This window comes from Zingiber officinale, unplaced genomic scaffold (assembly GCF_018446385.1).
Source record: "Zingiber officinale cultivar Zhangliang unplaced genomic scaffold, Zo_v1.1 ctg167, whole genome shotgun sequence".
Lineage (NCBI taxonomy): Eukaryota > Viridiplantae > Streptophyta > Magnoliopsida > Zingiberales > Zingiberaceae > Zingiber > Zingiber officinale.
Window position 1 is genome coordinate 146,709 of NW_024589857.1, and position 7,006 is coordinate 153,714.

The window sequence follows — 7,006 nt, forward strand, 5'->3', positions numbered from 1 at the left end:
AAGAGCACACGACAATTAGCACTTATGGCAAGGGAGGTTTCGGACTCCGGAAGTGAGGGAGACTCGAGCGACGCTTCAACCACGGCTTCATCATCGTCGGATGATGAAGAGGTAACCTCTTCTCATATAGAAAAGTGTTATAAGACTATCACTCACTTATCTACATTGCTTAAAAAGTCAAAAACAGAAAATAAATTGTTAAAAGAAGAAGTAAAAACCTTAAGGACTTTTAGGGAAGATGAGGTCGATGACCTACATCTAGAAGTCCTTGAGGATGAGAACAAGGCTTTAAAGGGTGAGGTTGAGAAACTCAAGAAAATGCTTGAGAAGTTCTCAACTAGCTCTAAGACTCTAGACATGATTCTAAATGCCCAAAGGGCAGTCTACAACAAGGCCGGGCTAGGGTATCAACCCAAGGAGTCGAGTTTCATTTCTCTAATGTCTAGAACTCAAAATAGTAGATCACATGTTTCTAGGGCTCATGGAACTAGGAAAGGTATGACCAAGGCATGGATTCCTAGGTCTTTCGTTGTAGAAGCATTAGGTCCCAAGATTTGGGTACCTAAAACCTCTATCTTCCGTGTCTTGTAGGCATTAGTCGAGGGGGAGCATCTATCAACTTGGTTTGTTGATAGTGGATGATCCAAGCACATGACCGGGGACAAATCACTGTTTACAACCATTCAAAACAAAAGTAGAGGTAATGTGTCTTTTGGTAATAATGGTAGCCTTAAGGTTGTAGGAGTTGGAGACATTCATATATCCGAATGTTTCCATATCAAGAATGTCCTTCTAGTCAAGGGGATGACTTTTAATCTCCTAAGTGTCAGTCAATTGTGTGATACGGGTTACACAATTGAATTTCATTCAAGTCAATGTTTGGTTAAACACATTGACACACTTGACACAGTACTAGTAGGCACAAGGGTTGATAATATTTATTAAGTATCGTTTAAAAGTGCTACTAATGCTTTGATTAAGTGTTTCATGTCGAAAGAAGAAGAGTCTTGGCTATGACATAGAAGGTTGGCACATGTAAATATGAAGAACATCCGGAAGTTGGCCAACCAAGGATTAGTGCGAGACTTACCCAGCATCAAGTACCACAAGACCAAACTATGTGATGCATGTCAAAGGGGTAAGCAAACAAAAGTTGTTCATAAAGGTAAAAGCACTGTAAGTACATCTACTGCTTTAGATTTATTGCACATGGACCTATTTGATTGCAGTAGTGTAATATCATTGAATGGAAGTAGATATTGCTTGGTAATCGTTGATGATTTTACTAGATACACATGGACTTTCTTTTTGAAACATAAGGACCAAACTATAGATATTTTTATTTCCTTTTATAGAAGAACTGAAAATGAAAAATCGACAACAATTAAAACCATTAGAAGTGATCATGGTGGGGAATTTCAAAATCATAGGTTTTTAGAGTTTTGTCAAGAAAAGGGATATAGGCATGAGTTCTCTACTCCAAGGACCCCACAGCAAAATGGGGTTGTGGAGAGAAAGAACCGAGTCCTACAAGAGGCTGCACGAAGCATGCTCAATGAGTACTCACTACCGAGCTACTTATGGGCTGAAGCTGTGAATACAGCTTGCTATGTGCAAAATCGAGTTTTAATACATAGGTTTTTAGGAAAGACTCCCCATGAACTTTGGTTTGGGAAACCGCCTACAATTAAACATCTTAGGGTGTTTGGTTGTAAGGTGTTTATCTTGAACACCAAGGATCATCTTGGGAAGTTCACGGCTAAGGCTGATCAAGGGATACTGGTCGGGTACTCTCTTACCAGCAAAGCCTATCGAGTCTACAACAATAGGACTAAATTGATTGAAGAGTCCTCTGATGTAGCTTTTGAAGAAATCCCTAACTTAAATGATCAACCAAGGGATGTAGGAGAAATTCAATTTGAACTTAGAAATCTAAGTTTGAATGATCAAAATGAAGAACGAGTCGAAGTTGACTCTGATGTTGATGAGCAAAGGCAACAAAGAACTCAATCTGATCCTTTGCCTGATATTGAGTCCTTGCCTGTGCCGAGTGAGACCACTCATGAGGCACCGCCAACACCAAGGCAGTCTAGGTTAGCCACTAGTCATCCCCAAGACCAAATTGTGGGAGACATCCAACAAGGGGTTAGGACTAGGTCATTCTTTAGAAATGAGTCTAATGAAGTCGCATTGATTTCAGAGATTGAACCAAAAATAGTTGATGAGGCATTGCACGATCCTGATTGGATCTTAGCTATGCAAGATGAGTTAGGTCAATTTGAAAGGAGCCAAGTGTGGGACTTAGTTCCTAGACCTAAGAAGACCACCATTATTGGAACTAAATGGGTCTTCAAAAATAAGTTAAATCAAAAGGGAGAAGTTGTAAGAAACAAGGCAAAACTTGTAGCCAAGGGCTATAGTCAAGTCGAAGGTCTCGATTATGATGAGACTTATGCTCCCGTGGCCCGATTAGAGTCCATTCGTTTGATGCTAGCTTTGCTGCACATAGAGGTTTCAAGCTCTATCAAATGGACGTTAAATCAGCCTTCTTAAACAGATTCATCAAAGAAGAGGTCTATGTTGAACAACCACCGGGGTTTGTGAATACCGAAGTTCCAAACCACGTGTACAAGCTCAAGAAAGCTCTTTATGGGCTTAAACAAGCACCTCGAGCATGGTACGAAAGGTTGTCAACTTACCTATTAGAAAAGGGCTTTGTAAGAGGCCAAATAGACCCAACACTATTTCTGCGTAGATGGTGAAAACATTTTTAGCCCAAGTGTATGTCGATGACATAATTTGTGGCTCAAATAACAAGGGCTATTTGAATGAATTCATTTCTCACATGGAAAGTGAGTTTGAGATGAGTCTAGTAGGAGAGTTGACATTCTTCCTCGGACTTGAAATCAAACAAACTCGAGATGGAATTTATGTCCATCAGACAAAATACACTCAAGAGATGCTTAGAAAATTCAATATGAGTGACTCTAAGGAAGTGTCCACTCCAATGGCGACAAACACTCGCCTTGACAATGATGAGAGTGGAAAACCAATTGATCTAACGCAATATAGAAGCATGATTGGTAGTCTTCTATATCTCACAGCTAGTCGACCAGACATACTTTTTGCTGTGGGCATGTGCGCTAGATATCAAGTCTGTGCCAAGGAATCTCATTTAATTGCAGTTAAGAGAATATTGAGATACCTTAAGGGCACAATTCGAGTAGGTCTATGGTACCCTCGTACAGAGTCTTTTGACTTGATAGGCTATACCGATTCCGATTATGCTGGGTGCAAATTGGATCGGAAAAGCACTAGTGGGGGTTGCCAATTCTTAGGTTCATCATTAGTTAGTTGGTCAAGTCGGAAGCAACATTGTGTTGCTCTCTCCACGACCGAGGCTGAATACATTGCCATGGGAGAGAGTGTATCACAATTGTTGTGGATGATTCACACTCTAGAAGATTATGGACTTTCGTATAAGGGAGTGCAAGTGTTGTGTGACAACATTAGCACAATAAACCTAACGAAAAATCCAGTCCATCATTCAAGGACCAAACACATTGAAGTGCGTCATCACTTCATTAGAGATCACGTAGCTAGGGGAGACATTGCACTCACATATGTTGAGTCAAAGTCAAACTTAGCCGACATTTTCACAAAACCCCTTCCGGAAAATGAATTTAGTCATTTAAGGAGGGAATTGGGAATGTGTTTGGCTCAATAAGTCATGTTGACCACATCATGATCAATAAGGACCATTAAAATGACAAGAAAAATTGGGAAATTAATTTGGGCAACTTGGGGACATCTCACACAAACTATAAGGTTTAACAAATTGTTTTTGTTTGCTAAATATGGGGTGAGATGCTAGGATCAACCAAATTATTCAAAATGTATCATGCATCCCTTGAATAATTAGGTTGAAGAGACATTAATTGAGTATGGGGAAGGTCATTACATAATTCATGTGTATTTGGCTCCTAGATCTTACTCATATATTCCAACCAAAGAATCTTGGTTGGCCTTTTGCCTAGAAATTATCTAATTATGGTTGATGGTTGATGTGTTGATTGGTATTGTTGTTTGGTTCATTTCATGACTTTGATTGATAAAACGATAGGTTGTTAAAGGAAATAATAGCAACTTGGATATATTTTGACAAACTTGAAACTAAACATAACAAGGATCAAAAATTTCAGCTTTCATGCCTTGATTGAAAAATTAGAACAAGTTGTTTATATTTTGACAAATTTGAACCTGATCATAGAGATGAGTTTAGCAAAAATATGTTTTGAACTTCTAAGGACCAAGAAGACAGAACTCCATATGGTTGGAGTTAGTGTGATGTTTTGTTTGATAAGAGTCTGAAACTTTTGGATTATGAACAAGTTCAGGCCATAAGAAATCATATTTCGAATATATTAGTGTTTGGTGATTCCTAAGTTCTAGGGTATGTCTTAGGGAAGTTATGAATTCTTGAGTTCCGGATTCTTCAGACTTCATGGCTCAGTATTTCAGTTACTGAGATTACTGAAATCGGGTTATCAGACACTGATCGGTCCACAGACCGATCAGGAAAGTCTGGATCGGTCTGTCGACCGATCCAGAACGAAGTCAAACTCTCTGTTTGGTATCTGATCGGTCCAGTGACCGATCAGCGCACGAAGAAAGCCCCCTGATCGGTCCGGGCACCGATCAGGATGATCCCTGATCGGTCCACTGACCGATCAGGTGTCGCTGATTCACTCGGGTGAATCTGATCGTTCAGGATTTCTCCTTATCGAACAGCCGTCCGATCAGGGAATAGATCGATCCCTGGCTTTAACTCCTCCCGACTCCCTCCTTTCCCATTACCTACGAAGCCCTAGCCGACTCTCTTTTCCCCCGTTTCTTCTTCCCCTTGATCGCCGAACCCTAGACGACTCCCTCCTGCCTCAGCATTTCTTTCTTTCTCCGAAAACAAGAGAAATGGCTCCAAGGTAACTTCATCAGCTCTATTTCTCGTTAGTACTTCATTTGTTTCATTTCTCACTGATTCAGTGATTTGGGGTGGTGCTCGGGTTGTGCTCCTTTGCTTCATCTGTGTCATGTTCCTAACCCCTTAGGAAGAAACCAGTAGGTGAGGGTACTTCCAAGTCCAAAGATAAATCCAAATCCAAAGAAACCTCCCGACCTCAACCATCCAGTTCGGGAAGATTTCCCAACCAACAGTTTGAACAATCCTTTAAGGAAAGGACCTTCAAGTTGCTCCCATGTAGATCAGTCGATAAAAAATACATGAATGAGTTTTGTCCAGCGATTACGGAGACCATAGCCTACTATAAACTTGATTCCTTGGTATATTTAGAGAAGGATATCAACCTTGACCTAGTTTCTGAATTCTATAACAACCTTCATCAGACTATTGATGGTAGTTATAGATCAAGAGTGGCTAAGCAAACCGTTGATTTCAGCTTAATTGCCTTCTTTGATTATTTAGGCTGTCGTTTGTGTTCGGGGACGGTGTTCTCATTCTATCCTGCTTTGCCTGAACCCGTGCCTCATCCTCTTGATGTCTCATCTGACTCGATTTATGAGTACTTCTTTGGACATCCGAGACCGGATGGATTAGATGAGTTAGATGTCGACTTTCCTACATTTGCAGCCCTTGGCCTTTCTGCTCCTGATTACATTCTTTTCAAAATTGTCACAAACTGTCTACTACCTATTACTTCTAAACCATTGGCAGAGATTCGACCGTATCATTGTCTGATGCTTTATGGGTTGCGTAGGCGTCTTGACTTTGATATCATGTCGAGTGTCTATACTTCTATCATATCCCATAGCGAGCCAAGCGGTTACACCATCTATATGCCTTATGGGCATGTAATTACTGATTGGCTTGAGACCCTGGGTGTTGACGTCTCTAGGGGGAGGATGGTAAAGATGGTTAGGCAGGATTGTCGACTTGGGAAACATGCATTTTCCAAGTCTGGAATCTTAGGACAGGCTGGGGCAGTTAGGTGGAAGGATGGGAGGGCACTAGGTGAGTTACCTCGACGACAGGTTGCTCCTCCTGCTGCTGACGATGGAGAGGCCGATCGCCGAGCTGGAGAGTCGCTTTGATCGCCACGAGGAGATGATGGCTGCTGAGTTCGATGGACTACGCATACGGATTGACCAGCGCTACGACGATCTACGCAGCCAGCAGTTGGTGACTCAGCAACTGCTTCGAGGGTGGATGTCCAGATACCCACCTCCGCAGCACCACCCGGACCATACACTTTCGAGCAGCAGCATCCCGCCTCCGGAAGATATTCCTCCAGCCGACACTGGAGATGTTCCTCGTCTTGAGGAAGATGACTGATACTTTTTGATGATCATATTGATTGTATGTTTTGGATGATGGTTGCTAGATACTTATGCCTGACCTGGTTGTATGCTACTTACTGTTATGCTACTCATTCTTCCTTATATATTTGTTGTTCTTTTCTTGGTTGTTACTATACTCTTCATATGTCTTTTATTTCTTTATTCATTTACTGTCCTAAAATACACTTAGAAGGAATTCTAGGGGGATTAAGCAGAAGACAGTATAGATTAAGGGGGAGCTCTTTAAGTTATCTTACCTTGTTCGCTCCTTTTCGGTGTTTGACAAAGGGGGAGAAGATAACTAAGTTTAGAAATGAATGAAAGGTTGATTTTAGGGGAGAGGATGACTTTGAGTTTTTTTGAATCCTCTTACCTAATTCGCACCTATTCGACTAAGTTAAGTTAAGTGATGAATTGACTTCATCGAGTCGATATGAAAAAGGGGGAGAAGATAACTAAGGTATATCCGTCTTAGGGGGAGGATCCTGATTTCCCTAAAAATTATGGGTATATGAGCATTTCTGATCTAAACTTAAATCGTGTTGTCAAACAACAAAAAGGGGGAGATTGTTGATACAGTCTGACCTGGATGTTGTTTTGCTGTTGACACTGATTTAAGTTTGTATCATATATTTAACTCAGATTGATTACT